The sequence below is a fragment of the Podarcis cretensis genome (genome assembly GCF_951804945.1).
Source record: "Podarcis cretensis genome assembly, chromosome: 1".
In the NCBI taxonomy this organism is placed as follows: Eukaryota; Metazoa; Chordata; class Lepidosauria; order Squamata; family Lacertidae; genus Podarcis; species Podarcis cretensis.
This window is the reverse complement of record NC_137170.1, coordinates 71,436,629-71,452,533: the sequence shown is the minus strand read 5'-3', so window position 1 is coordinate 71,452,533 and position 15,905 is coordinate 71,436,629. Positions and strand designations below refer to the sequence as shown.

At 41.2% G+C, this 15,905-nt stretch overlaps 1 protein-coding gene across 5 annotated transcripts in view; it reads right to left on the bottom strand.

Moving 5' to 3' along the window:
- Nucleotides 1-6,227, bottom strand: part of DENND2B (DENN domain containing 2B) — a 106,949-nt gene extending 100,722 nt beyond the window's left edge. The window contains exon 1 of one of the 5 annotated variants that reach the window (XM_079965908.1): nucleotides 6,126-6,227. The gene's annotated coding sequence lies outside the window, so the exon portion shown is untranslated. Of the gene's footprint in view, nucleotides 1-4,973; nucleotides 5,210-5,359; nucleotides 5,646-6,125 lie in introns of those variants that run through there. The other 4 variants (XM_079965907.1, XM_079965910.1, XM_079965909.1 and 1 more) reach the window with 4 other exon arrangements.
- Nucleotides 6,228-15,905: the final 9,678 nt, after the last annotated feature.

Sequence of the window (15,905 nt, the reverse complement as noted above, 5' to 3'; positions counted from 1 at the left end):
CTTTTGCCTGGCTGGAATCTGTCCCCGAACTGTGGATGGAGCAATGGAGTGTGTGTGGAAAGCTCTGTGTTTTTTATGACTGGAATGTAGCAGGAATGTAGCTCACTGCACAAAGGTGCATCTATTGTTTTCCCACTTTTGCCTTTGGCTCCGCTCACCTCTGGTTCCCAGGAGGTTGATCATGAGGAAAAGTGGCCCTTGAGATGAAAATAGCTTCCCACTCCTGGCAAAGTTAGTCACAGTAGGCAAGGTGAAGGCCAGAGCTCCTTTTACTTGCTCCTCAGAAACAGCCAGCAAACCTCTACTTGAACCTTCGTTCTCCAGCATACAATCCAATCCAACAATAGTTACTCAAGAGTAAGTCGAACTTATCTCTGTGGAACTTACTTCTAAGCAAGCATGCTTGGAATTATAGTCTCTGTTCTTAAATACTAGTGATACATACAGTGGTACCTCCGGTTACAAACTTAATTCATTTCAGAGGTCCATTCTTAACCCGAACCCGTTCTTAACCTGAGGCGCACTTTCGCTAACGGGGCCTCCCGTTGCCACCGCGCTGTCGGCGCACGACTTCTGCTCACATCCCGGGGCAAAGTTCACAACCAGGAGCATCTACTTCCGGGTTAGCGGAGCTCATTACCCGAAGCATTCATAAGGAGGACGGTACGCAACCCGAAGTTCCACTGTACATGCACCACCACCATACGAAAAATAGGGGGAAATTCTACCCGTTAAGTTGCAACATTTCATTTTAATTGCCAAATTACTTGTTTTGTATATAAAAATGAGGCAGTGATGTGACTCACTGCCCTTGAGTCAAATGCTATTTAATTCCTAGACAGTGAATCTATAGTACAAGGCCTGGATCTACTCACATTTTACTTTTATTTACAAAGTGGGTGTCTGTACATTACCTAACAGGTACATTTTTATTTTTGATGTGGCTGTAAAAATATTATGATTTAGTAGTGGTTTCGATTTCCCACTGGTAAGGTTATACATACAGATGTAAACTGCATTTAGTATGAGCTCACTTTGAATGGGCATATGGAAATTATATTGAAGAAATATTGAAATTCTGCTTCGTGCTATTTTCCTAGATAAGCTGTGGGAACTTCAATAAATCCAATGCAGGAAATACTATTCCCTCAAACAGAAAATCACATAGATAGGATGTCCAGTCCAAACCACTGCACTGAGGAAGGATTTTCTATACCTAAACATCTTTAAGAGGCTAATCCATGGACTACAATCATACATTCTGTGATTATACAAACTACACATAACAAACACAGACTAGGAGTAAGGGAGGTGAATCATGCCAAAAACTGAGGGAAAGCATTTCGTAAAACAAATTTGGATGACTCAAAAGCAGACACAAGTAACTGCATCCTTGCATCTAATGCAGTTTGTTGCACTGTGGACATTAGCGTACAGGTTTTTCAAGTAGATTTTTAAAGTAAGGCTAATTCTGCATTGGATCATCAACCAATGAAACCTTAGTATGGGTGTCAATTGGCCCCTTTATGAGTAAATGGCAGTGCACCTGTGGAGTCCAACGAAAACCAATTTTCTTAGCAGTTCCAGCCTGCTCCACCAGCATCCTATCTACATTGGTGGCCTTTGTTTATCGATTGATTGATTTCCATCTTCCATGCTTATTCTAGTTTAATACAGAAAAAAAAATTCCTGTATGGTAACAGAACTTTAATGAAAAGATGTCAGACACCCCAACTACACAGTCTAAATTAGGAAAGCTATCCAAAACATGCTACCCCATAATTTTACGCCTCCTTCAAGCAACTCCTACAGCCCAGCTGGTGCCAGACGTGATGCTCTGCTTTCCTTTAGACCACATCAGGAAGGCCAAGAGGGGAGCAGTCTTGTCCTATGGACATCTGCCTGGGCTTGTGCCCTGGGGAGGTCACTTCCATGCTGGTAACACAGTGGTTTGACTTCACCCCGTTGCAGAACTTGGGTCTCAAGTTTCAGCAACACTCTGCGTGATGCCAAAATTAGGCATCCCTCTGCCTCTCAACTTCCATTCTACGCAATAGTTGCCACAACCCCCGTGGTGCCCCCAAGCCTCCGCACCCAGTGTGACCAAAATCCTGTACCTCTAAATCTACCTCTACTTCACCCCCAGAGGCACACTGTCTCTTGAAACAGACAGGGGCCAACAATAATAATTTTGTCATCTATAGTCAGCACTGCAAATGCCAGCAGGGAAGATAAGGGTTGTGTTGAAATCTTGTGTCGTCATACAATATGCATGCACACATTAAGCGTATATACATCACTCATGATCCCCTGCCCCCAAAAAACAAGCAACCCGGGCTGGCACTTCCAAAATGCTGTCATATGAGAACAATATGTAAGCAGCAGTATCTGGAAGGCTGCATCCCCATCACTACTAAAGAGCTGAAGGATCAGGACAAGGAAAGAGGCAAGAGTAGTTGGGTTTTCAATTTGGGCAGTCAAAAGATTATGACCAGCCACTTTTAACAATGCTTCCTCACTGTAAGGAAACCCTCCTGGGGGTAAAATGTCACAAGCATTGATAGGAGTTTGAGTCTGGTGCTAAATCTATACATTTTCAGGATTAGACTTAAAAGGAAGTGATTGTGGAGCATTTCCACCTTATGAGGAAAACTTTTATTTCCTTGTTCTTCCTTGTCATGCAGCCTACAACTCCCAAACACTGACATCAAAACCTGCAGTATCAGTTAATTAAAGCTCTGATTTTATATTTTTGAAGAGAAAAAGAAGCTATTTATCTTTGAGGAGAAAATAACTACAGTGGTGCCTCGCTAGACGAAATTAATTCGTTCCGCGAGTTTTTTCGTCTTGCGATTTTTTCGTCTTGCGAAGCACAGACTTTGGAAAAGCTTCAAAAATCACCAAAGTCTTTAAAAACCTCAAAAAAGGCTCCACACCGTGTGCTATGAGTTACTCCTCGAAGTGAATGCACGGTTTTCAGAAAAAGGAAACCAACTTGCAAGACGTTTCCGTCTTGCTAAGCAAGCCCATAGGGAAATCTGTCTTGCGAAGCAACTCAAAAAACGAAAAACTCTTTCGTTTTGCGAGTTTTTCATCTTTCGAGGCATTCGTCTTGCGAGGTACCACTGTAAATGTAGTGCAACAGGACACAGCCTTGCCCTAGGCAATGATAAACTACTGTGTAAATATTACAGTGCAATTACATATGGTAACACTTTGTTCCTGTCTCCTGAATTTAACTCTGGACTGATCCGATAAGGAAACCTGAGGTTTTGTTCTTAACTTTTCTGAAAGATGTTTTAAAGCATGCAGGGAGGAGCTGTAATTAAAAGAAGGAAAAAACGGGAGACAAATACTATCCTTCTTCTGCAGTATCTTTGTTATTTTCACTCTGTCCATGTTTTCCTCCTTGTAGTCATACCCAGCACAAAGAGGAAACAAGCCATCAGCAGCATGTCTGAACCATGCTAGCAGGCACACTGAAGCCAATCAGAAGTGTCTTTCATTGTGTAATGGAACACAAAAGACACTCTGTTTGAGAAACTCGGGAAGAAAGCTGAAAGCTTGTGACCTAGTCTCCCAGTCAAAAACTGCAACTGTGGCTAACAAAGGCCTGAGATCCATAGAAGACATCCTAGTGAGCAGACTCTAAAATCTGTGAACAGGATTTATCAGTTGACCTCCAGCAATGCTGTCCTATACCCTGACTAACCCACCCAAATTCCATATTATCAGAGCTTCAGTTATCAAAAATTCACCCCGTCCCCATATTCTGTATATGGAACATTTGGAGCCTGAAACCAGCATGTTTCTACCTATCCTGCTGGATGTATTACGTTTGGATTAACTTGATATTTTCAATGACCCACCTCTGCAAATATAAAAGGGGAAGGGCTTAGTAGACCAGGGATCCAACCCTTTCAGTGTTTCACTGGCAGAAAGTTCATACTTCCCAAGAGAAATTGCAGAAGAGAAGAAATCCGGGGAATAGGTCAGAGGAACACAAGAAAGTATATTATACCGATTCAGACCGTTGGTCCATCTAGCTCAGTGCTGTCTACACAGACAGTGTCTCTCTCCAAGGTTTCAGACAAGAATCTTCTGCAGATGTTCTGTAACTAGCTAAGGCCCTTTTAGTGGTCATTTTTATACACTGTCTAGAAGCCGAACACTGGGATCCTGACCTTAGCTGAACTCCCTAGAATGAATAGTAGTAAAACTCTGATTCTCATCATCAGTCCAGTATATTTTGGTCATGTATTAGCTGAGTTTTCACAACACTTGATTTTATTAGACAGGCATTAAAATATTACCTATTTTCCACCAAAGGCACCAGTTAAAAAGCACAGTTTGAGGCATTTCATTTAAGCCTTTACTTGCACATCTAAAATGAAATGTTTTGGGGGGGAGGGTTGTGGATTTTGTTTTGTTTTTGCCTCTGTCTACATCTGCACCCAGCTGGAATTTACCATAAAAGGTGTTTTAAATGCACGGAGCCCAGAAATAACCAAGAATTCAAAGGAAGTGCCCTCATTAAAAAGACCAGAGCAGGTTTGATAAATAATAAAGAAACTTTACTTGATTTTTCTGGAATGCACATTTAAAACAGCATAGTTTCCTTAACAGTGTTTAACCATTGTTTCTATTTAACCACCTTTATTTGAAACCCTATATCTGCAACATGCATACAATGCAACTTCTCCTGCAACAAGTTGATATTTTAAAAAATGCCTCTCCTAAGTTGAGTGGTGCTGCTGAATCTCACACTGCTGGAGAAGTGAACTGGCTAGCAAAGCAGCCGCAGTCTTAAGGCAACCTTCCTTCCTTTTAATTGTTTAAATCCCAAGCACAGGCTTGATTTCTTTTGCCCCATCTATTTCTTCATTTAAGTGCATGTAGGCGGATCCATCACCAGGAAAAATTAAACAGCTGCTCAGAAGCCAAGAACCCAAACAGCAAAATAAAAGAATTACCTTCAATGTAATCACCATCATTGCGGTGGATGTGGACCCGACTGCCATTTGCGGGTCTCGAGAAACTTTCCTGAAAGTCTCTCTCTCTCTCATGTTGGAATACTTCACACAGAGAGAAAGTAGTAATCCTAGTACAAGATTCAACAACTTTTCACAGGCAAAAAGATCTATTCTTCAGGGCGGGCGGTGGGTGAAAGTCACCATTTCCTCCCTCTTTGCTTAACAAAACCCAACTGCTAGGGCATGACATCACTCCTCGGAGAATGGGGTTCCAAACATACGCTGACATGCAGCTCCAGAAACGAAAAGGAAAAGTAAAAGAGAGGGAGGGAGGGAAAGAAAGAGAAAGAGGCAGAGACAAAAAAAGAGGGGAAAGTTTTCATTACCTGACACTTGCAGCACTTCCCCTTCCACGCCATTCTCGATTTTTGTATTTCCCAGACCAGAAAAAAAAAGCTTTGCCCTATTAGCTGAGGCACTGGACGAACGAGCGACGTTCAGAGTCTAATACCTGCTGTGCTTCCCACAGCTCCTTCTCATGACCTTTCACAGCACAGATCTCGGGCAAAATGATTGCAGGGAGAGTACACAGACTGGCTGGGTCAGTTGTCATGGTGATCATTCTCACCCTTTCTCTCTCTCTCACTCACTCACACACACACGCTCGCTCGCTCTCCCTCCCTCCCTCCCTACACACACACACACACAGTCACAATTCTGGAAGACATCCATGAAACAGCATGCCTTTTCATCCAGGTTTCCTCCCCCTCCCCCTCGAGCATTTTGCCCCTCCTCCTCAACCGCCCCCGTTGCTCTCACCAAGCCAGCCCCCAGACGCTTCAAATTGATTATTGCTGCTTCCAAAAAGATAATGCCTTTTCAAGTCAGTGACGTCGAGTTTAAGGTACTTTCCACTCAGCTAAGGGTTGCACAGACAGGTTGGGTTGCAAAATCTTTCTGCAACAATTTAAAAAAAAAAAACCCCACAGAAGCCTGCCACTGCCTGAGGTGGGGGGGGGGGAGAGAGGGAAAAGTGTGGGGGGGTCATTTGACATTACAGATTTGATATCTCCATCTCCAAGATCAAACTGAAATACAATAGCAAGGGTTACAGAGCTGGAAAATCACTCTTCAGGCAGCTAAATGGCTTACCTTGTTGCTCAACCCAGCACTTTGTGAAAATACTTAATTTTTGTAGGTATTCATTGTCGCCAAGCAGGGCATCCTGTAGTCTTTCATCCTGTAGTTAAGAAGAAAAATATAGATGTGAGTTAGGAATGAAAGAGGATTGTGAAATGAGAAGGAGAAATTGCCATTTCTCCCAAAAGCTTCCTTGCTTCCAGGGCATACCACTCATTGCGGTAGAAATGCTACCCACATTCCACACAAGTTAACCATCTATTTGCCTTGCCAGTACCTGGTTATGTTGTCAACAAATTTAGTGTGACTTGGGTATGCATGACAAGGCAGAAAGCTGATGTCTTTTGCCACTGGGAAATAGTTCTTTAGAAACAAGCGCAAGTTCTTTTTGAGTGAATCTCCTATTTTTTCCAACCTTTCCGTCTTTCTTACTGTTTGTGCTTTAAATGTGCTTTAAAAGTATGGAGTCTTTTCATCTTGCTTACTGTTTGCTTGGCACAATGTTATTATTAATAATGAAATTTAAATAAATTTGTACTGCACAACTAAATTCACAACAGAGAAGAACACAACACACATAAAATCAGATGCAAACTGTGCAACTGTATGCTTCAGTGCTTAAAAATGAATAAAATGAGCAGATTTTTAAAAAAATAATAATAATGCCAGTTTCAAAGTTACGGAGATTAAATAGAAAATTCTAATTATGAATACGTAAGTGTGACGAATGCCAGAATCCACAAGATTATTTTCTACATCAGCCACAAATCTAAATTCATTTACCTTTATCACAGTTCTGTGTGAGAACTAACTTAACATTAAAAAAGACTGGTTGGTGCTTTGTAGACTATAAAATAATTTCCTATGTAAACTTTTTCCCATTTCAAAACATTTTAAAGTGATGCCCACTTTAATGTCCAGCAGTCAGGCACCATGACAACGCTGGATAAAATACTTGGAAGAAAATAATATTGTTTCTCTTTTTAAGCTTATTGCTATGGAAACAAAAAGGACCCTTTTTAAATCTCATTGAACTCAATGAGAACTTTGACAGGAATTTAAATGGGAGCAAAAGCAAGCCCAAGCCTTTTAAACTTCAAGATAGGGCCTTGGAGACTTCCTTCTTTGGAAAGTTAATTGAAGACAGTCAGTGAAGATTTTAAAAGCTCCATATAAAGTCTCAGAAAATCTGAACAGTGCCCGTTTCTCCTATGTGAGCAACATATGCAACGCTCCCCCTAGTGGGAAACCAAGTCCTTTAAAAATATCTTATTCTTACAGAAGTCCACAGCTTTCATACACTACCCAGCATGTTTTTTTTAATGCAGAATATTACAACTTCCATAGAACCTTTCTTATCAGTTTCTATTTAATCTGCATCTTTTCTAGGGAAAGACTGCAATCCAATTTAGGGAGAGGGTTTGACTCAGGGGTAGAGAATCTGCTTTGCTTGCATAAAGTCCCAGATTCACTCCCTGTCATCTCCAGGTAAGACTGAGAATGACGCCCTGGAGTGCCACTGCCAGTCAGAATAGACAATATTAAGGTAGATGAACCAATGGTCTGACTCTCTATAAGGCACCTGACTGTGTTTCTGTGGCTCATAACTTAATCTCATGCCGTGACACGACGAATGAAACTAAAACATTGCTTCTTCATATATTGCTCAGAAATCTGGATTTTCAAATACTTCCATTAATAACGTAGCATAGCATAACCCAAACCTCAATACACTTCTAAAGCCAGGCAAGTCACAGCCAAAGGATTGCATCAGGATCACAAGTGCTGGCCAGGGAATGAGATTATTCCAAGAACATAAAAAGATGCCAGCAGGATTGGGCCAAAGGCCCATTTAATCCAGCACTCACAGTGTCCACCCAGATGCCCATGAAAAGCCTGGAAGCAGGAACATATCCTCCAACACGCTCCAAAGAAAAACCGGGGTGTGCGTCTTTTAGGGCTGCGCTCCACCATGAGTCACATCACTCGCGCGAGAGCACAACCCCAAAAAGTGTGCATCTTTCGGGGCCACAATCTCCCAGGAGCCAGGTGATATATATTGATTTTTATGTATTAATAACTGTGTATTAACATAACATTTTAATGTGTAACACTGTATTTTTGTGATGTTTTATTTAAGTTGACAATTGTTGCTTAATTTTGTGTTACTTTTATTGTTGTTACCCGCTCTGAGCCCGCTCTGAGGGAGGGATATAAAATAATAATAATAATAATAATAATAATAATAATAATAATATATTAAGCAGCATAGAAATTAAATAACCATCTGGCACAGACATGTACACTCCAGTCCCCTCCAAGAAAATGAACTGCCATGCTGATCCTGGCCACCTGATCCATCTGCTTGTGAGCATCAAACAGCAGGACATGGGAAGGCAATGCTTAGAACAGGAGTGCTAAACCTTTGGGCTTACTAATGTTGTTAGACTACAGCACCCATCATCCCTGAGCATGAGCCAGGTTGGCTGGGAGAGTTGGTCCAGAATATCTGGAGGGAACCACATTAGTGGAGCCTGATGCAGGGAAAGAACAGTGGACTGAACGGTAGCGGATTAGGAGTAAGAGAGATATTTAAGTGTACAGTGGTACCTCAGGTTAAGAACTTAATTCGTTCTGGAGGTCCGTTCTTAACCTGAAACTGTTCTTAACCTGAGGTACCACTTTCGCTAATGGGGCCTCCCGCTGCCGCCGCACGTTTTCTGTTCTCATCCTGAGGTAAACTTCTTAACCTGAGGTACTATTTCTGGGTTAGCGGAGTCTGTAACCTGAAGCATCTGTAACCCAAGGTACCACTGTAGTAGGTTGTAGGAATGCATTCCAGACAGGTGACAGATACCAATTTAGTGCTTGCCTCTCTCACAAATAAGCAAAAGCTTTTGCATTGAGAAATTGCTTTTCAAAATAGACTATTTCCCATGATTGTCTCCTCCAGATACATCGTGGAAATGGTACAGGCTGCCAGGTTGGATGTCCAATAAGATATCACCCTGTTTATTTATACAGGATGATCTTACATGGTAGCACTGCAGTCACTTTGAACTGAAAATGCAATGCAGACCTATGGCATTTTTTTGCAGCCCCTTTTGCTATTATGTTCTAAATGTTCTAAATGTGAGCTAGAAACTTTACACAACCTGTGGTGACTGAGCAGATCATTATCCTCAAAAGCTCATTAGGCAGCAGGCAGTAAAAGGAAAATGTCAGGCCGCTTTTTCTCTGAACAACCATCTCTTTTCTGCAGGGTATCTCAAGTTCTTAAGATTCTTTTATTTTGCAAAAGCCTCGAGCTGCGTAGTCATGTATGTTATTGTGAACTGCAGGGATCTGACATAAATAACTCTGCAACCAAGAATTCAAACAAAAGTTTCCCTTCAAATATGCAATAAGAATTACAATTCCCAAGTGAAATAGGAATCCCCATGGCAATAGGTTCATGAGACTATGGAAGCACTAAAACTAGAGATGGTTTTAAGGCCCAAACTGCACATGACATAAGCCATGTATTTAAACATGTGTGCTTAATCTGGCCATTTTTAGTTTGGAGAAAAAAGGAGCCATGCTTCCCTGACATGGTCCCAATAATCTGAGTTGGGTTTTCTGCTGAAAACAACTCACTCCTGGCTTGTTCAACCCCAGAAGTACTGTTTACTGCAAACAGCACCTTCAGCCAATGGCAGCCAAGCAGGGCATGATTTTTATGAGAAAACTGATGTTCTAGATTGGGGTCTTTTCTACAACAAAGTTTGAGATGAAGGAAGGAGGCAAAGTATATTTGCTACTGTTGTGCCTCTTGGATATAATCGTGACTTATTAATAGAAACGTTGCAGCTGCTTGAACAACTTTAGGCTGCCACTGTGGGAAATTTTGGAGTGAACATCCGGTGCTAGTTCAGTCTAGGACCAATAGAGAAAATGCTGCCTCCAGAAAAGGGGTTTATCCATTATATTAAGGATTAAAGTAATTGATGTTGCTGTCTCCCCATATACTCAATAGCTACAGCAACCTTCACCATCAACCTGGTGCCCTCCAGCTCCTTCAGCATGGCTCTGCTCCCCCTAGCTCCAGCAGCATATGGCTGGGGCTGATGGGGGTTGTAGACCAAGATATCTAGAGGGTACCAGGTTGGTGAAGGCTGAGCTGGAGTCTGAAAAGGAAGAAAATGCACATTTTCTCCTTCTGTTGTTTTCTGGAACATCATAGAGCAAAGAAGCTTAGTGAGTAGCAGGGATAGGTGATTGTGCTAAAGGTTAACTAAAAATTAGCCTAACTTTGTGCAGAACTGCAAGCAAATTCAAAACAACATTTATTCATGCAGTTCTACATCTAATTAGTATTGTGTTGTGTTTCATTTTTTTATTCTCCATCCCTTCACTTCCTGCTTAGAGCTTATGACCAGGGATTTAACGATTACCGGTAACCTGGCACAATTTAGTCTACTGTTGTGGTACTTTAGAGATGTCCAAGAGCTAGATGTGCCAGAAATCTCAGACAAATCCTGTTCGGGCAAACATTTGCCCATAGAAAAGTTGAGAGGTGTTAAGGCCACTCACCTCACAAAGTACATTCAGATCAAGTCTGCTTAAATACAATGAAGTCTGAGCTTGAAACGGTAGAGCATGCACTGTAAACTATGCATTGTCTGTTGTCTGTGTATGCACATCATTGAAATTTCTCTCTCTCTCTCTCTCTCTCTCTCTCTCTAAGAGTAGCAAAGTATTTTGCACAAGAAGTATCCAACAATCTTGAATCACAGCTATTAACTATTAATCCAAATGGTTAAACATTCACCTAAAATACTGTGCAGTACAAATCTATGTATATATGTCCCATTAGTTTCAAAGGCACTTACTCCCAAGAAAGCACACATAGGATTACAGGCTTGCTAGCAGTGTGGATGAGTAATGCTACTAAACCAAGACATCGTTAATTTGGTAAAACCATTTTAGGAACAAGGATGAAGTTTGCCAAAGCACTGTGGATGAAGCATTTGGAAATCAATCCATCACAACATTCTCCTGTGCAAAGCTCATTGAAATGGAGCCTGAATGGGAGATATTCACAATGAGTTGTGGCTCTGACATCTTGATCTTAAAAGGCACTGAAAATAGCATAGCAGAACTACTCAAATCAATCAATCAATCAATCATTTTGCACACAGAAATCATTTTCTAATCACAGTTCCAGACACTTCTCTACACTTCTCTAAAGGATATAGTGAATAGATAGGTCTTCCCCAAACTGCTCCCCTACAAATGTTTTGTGCTGTGCTATCTGGCGTTGATGGGAGTTGTATTCCAAAATATCTAAAAGGCACTAGGTTGGGGAAGGCTGGAGTAGATATTTACGAGGCTAAAATGAAAAAAAAAAAAAATCAGTGCCCAATATTTTTAATATTTGAAAAATCAGGAATCGGGTCCTGTCATTCCAATACTACACACATTGGGTGAGATCCAGTGTAGCATAAGCAGGTGTCCTTTCAGGCAGCAGGGCTTCTGCTTCCTCTTCTCTCCCTGCAGCCCACTGCACAACCCCAAAATCTGATCCAGAGTGTTATGTACCGAAGTTCTCACCCTGGGCCAGCAGGGGGATACTGTAGTAGTTTTCACTCAGGTCTACATATGCAAATAAGGAATTGAAAGTGACTTTCAGTGATTGGATAGTTACAGAAAGTTGTTACTTTTGTGTTGTAGTGGAGTTCTATATAAGCAGGCTGGCTGAACCCTTCAGTTCTGTTCTGTTCTGGCCTGTGAATAAACAAGAGCTGTTTGAAGAATCGCTGTGTCGTCTGATATGTTCAACCACAACTTAACACAGAGAGTTGGGAGACCTTCCATAAAAATATGGGGGGGCACATGGGGGGGGGGTTCAAGGGGGGAGTAGAGAAACCTGAAGCAAGTGAGTAGACATTTTTGGATGTCACCTATTTGCATGTATGCGAGTCATATCAATTTCACTGGAATTCCCAGACAAGTGTGGTTAGCTAAAAACTAACCAAATAGACACATTAAGTGCCAATCCATTTCTATGCACAATTCATTGTGCCAGTCTAAACCATTAAAGCCCTACACAGCTTGGGATCCAGGCTGCTGAATAATTGCCTCAACTCACAGAAACCCTTCCCATATGCCATTATCTTCACAGTTTAGATGGGTGGTGACCAGAGTAAAGGCCTTTTCAGTTGCAGCACCTCATCTATGGGACACTTCCTTGTGATTCCTTTTATTCATTTGAGCTTTTTAACTATCTTAACCCCGTTTTAAGCTCTGCTAAAATGTTAAGCACTTCTATTGCTCTACTCCTTTGATTGTTACAAATTGTTTTCCATTGTGCTTTGAGGTATCATTGATTTTATTGCCTCAGTGTAAGCCATCCTGGGGAGTGGAAACAGCAACAGGCCAGCTGCAAGTGATTTAAATATATAATTATCAAGGATGGAGTCACATGAGAAATAGATGGACCATGTGCTAATTTCAGGCATCACTTGACTTTTCCAGACAAGAGCACAAGTAAAGCTGCCATTGAGAAGAGTAGTTGCTGTACCCTTTTGTTGTGGTAGCAAAAATGACACAAATATGCTTTGGAAACCAAATGGTGGGAAACAGCCATTATATCAAATGGGGCTTTCATGTCATCAGAAATTGCTTCAGACACAAGCTATTGCAGTGGAAGCAGATCATCTACATTTCACAGAGACCCAGTTTATATGTTGCTCGTGTGGCATACTCGAGATTCCTTCTGGCAGAATCCCACGCAACTCTAGTTTTTTTGGCTTTTTAGTTTTATTTATACTTTTCAGATTTACACATTTCCTTAATTTTACAATAATTTTAACATTTCAAAACTTGACTTCCTTCCCCCTCTTTCTGCGGTTCCTTAAAGTTATCTTTTTAAAAATATCTTCTGCATATCCAAATTCATTTAATTTGCTAATTTGTTTATCTACTTTAAATATATACTCCTGTGAAACTGTAGGTTATTACAATAATCCATCCATGTAACTCTAGTTAACACATTTTAATATTTGCATCACATGGAAAAGACACAGCACATGAGAAATTGCCACATTAGAACTACCACCTCCCAGGAATGTGTAGCAGATATGTGAAATGACATGGAAACCAGATTATTATTTTATTTAAACACTAATGGAACAGTGTGGGATCTAGCCAAGAGGAATGATATATACCATAAAGGTAAAGGGACCCCTGATCGTTAGGTCTGGCCGCGGACGACTCTGGGGTTGTGGCGCTCATCTCGCTCTATAGGCCGAGGGAGCTGGCGTTTGTCCGCAGACAGCTTCCAGGTCATGTGGCCAGCATGACTCTGGCGAACCAGAGCAGTTCACGGAAACGCCATTTACCTTCCTGCCAGAGTGGTACCTATTTATCTATTTGCCCTTTGACATGCTTTCAAACTGCTAGGTTGGGGAATGATATATATCAATACTTCCCTGTTAATGAAATGTTGATTGTGCTTTCGTAACTGAAAAAATCTTCAAGAATGTAGGTTTTCTCAAATATATGCACCAGTCTCCAGTCATATCATCAAGTGACCACACACTGTGTGTTATTCAACCCCAAGCAGTTTATTATGGCATAAACTTTATTTTGCAGCAACTCATTTCATCAGGTGAATGAAATAATTTAAAAAGTATAATGGAAGATGGCTAAGAGGTTATATACATTTTTGCATGACTGGTATCCTTTCACTGAGCATGGATAGCTCAGCTGGTTAGAGCATGGTGTTGATAACGTAAAGGTTTCAAGTGCGATCCCTCTATGGAACAGCTACATAGTCCTACATTGCAAGGGGTTGGACTAGATGATCCTCAGAGTTCCTTCCAACTCTACAATTCTAGGATTCTATGTTCCAGCTGCCAGAGCCCCCAGCCACTCAAGTTTTAAGAATTTTTAAGCTTCAGACATACACAAAAACCAATCCGATATCATGTATCTCAGGATCATTTCTATCACATGGAAAGAGTTGTCCTCACTCTCTCAACACATTCACAACTATACCGAATGCATCCATTTTACTTCTATCTGCTTAATGAATGATGTGCTTTAATGAGTACATGCACTATGAAGCACAATGCATCTGTTAACAACAAAGTGTTCAATCTGGAGCACAAAGCAGATGACTCATGGGTTGTAAGTCTAGTCACTGAAAAATGTGGCAGAATTAAGTTGTTTGTAAAGGTCTGCCCATTCCCTGAAGATTTATATCTGCTTTCTAAATCATCTGTTCCTGCTAAAATAGTTTGCATGCACACTTGTGTGTGTATCTACCACCCATTAACACAAGCTATATTTTAATCCATTAACACAAATTCAAGATCTTTGTAAAGGATTGGGTGGTCGATTAAAATGTTTAAATTATTATTTTTTCTTTATATTATTAAGCAAAATACCGTAGTTAAAGAAACTTCCCCTAGTTTATAGCACTCCGAAACATACAAACCCTTTGAGCCATTAGCAAATCTAAGCTCTAGTCAGGAATGTATCTCAGAGGAGATCTTCCATCTAGGCTGTTCCAAAAATGCAGTGTGCCTGCGGTTTATTTTCTCCTGCATATTTAAAGGAGATTTTACTTTCATGATGCAGTCAAAGGAAATTCGGTTCCCAAAAAATCACTCAGACATCCAAATTCAATGCAACGACAATGATTCCAAGAAATGCAGTTTCAAAGTGTCAGGAAAGAGCGAGGGGAAATATAAGGTACATTTCTCCAACCTTTCCTCAGGTATGACAATGGGGCTTTTGCCCTGAGGTCAGCACTGATTCACATGTGTGTGTACAACACTTGATTACACTTGACTTCCCTTCACTTGTTCACAGAAGAGAAGGACTACCCAGCTAGTCCCAGCCCCCTCCCCCCATTACGTTGCCTGGCTCCACCTCCAGCATCAGGGTCAGCTCTAGATGTTCATGTGCTAGCATAGTCCTCTGTAGCACAGAAGTCTACACACAAGCAGCCCAATCTCATGGGAGCTTTCACATTAACAATTCAATAGACTTCTGCATATTACCAAAGTGCCAGAGCCAAGACAGCATGCTAAGAGTACAGCATGTACTGTTGTAATTGTGGGATGCCGCCTTCATGCAAGTAACATGGGAATGGGACTTAAATCGCTGGCAGCTGAACGAGTGAAGTGATTTAATTCAAAAGCACACCTTTAAAATTATGGGTGGGGATATGGAAATTCAGTATCATCACTTACTACAGTTATCAAGTGGTAGACAAGCACGTGTGACTTTGCCCTAAGATGTTCAGTATAGCATTGCTAAGATCCAGTCATAGAAAAATGTCTGAGAAGCCAAGGCCAAATGTTTAAAACTGTAAAGTGGTACCTCGGGTTATGTACTTAATTCGTTCCAGAGGTCCATTCTTAACCTGAAACTGTTCTTAACCTGAAGCACCACTTTAGCTAATGGGGCCTCCTGCTTCCGCCACATGATTTCTGTTCTCACCCTGAAGCAAAGTTCTTAACCCAAGGTACTATTTCTGGGTTAACAGAGTCTGTAACCTGAAGCGTATGTAACCTGAAGCGTATGTAACCTGAGGTACCACTCTATTAGTTTTATACAGTGCTATTTTTCTAGAAAAAGAGGAGCCAGAACTCACTATGAACGCCTCCCTTGTTCTCTTATAATGGCAATGGCGCCCACCTGAGAGATACTGGAACTGAGCTCTGGGGAGTTCCAGCTGGGGAAAAAGCCCTGGTTTTATAGCAATATCAGAGGACAAAACCGGTCCTTCCTGCTCTGCAC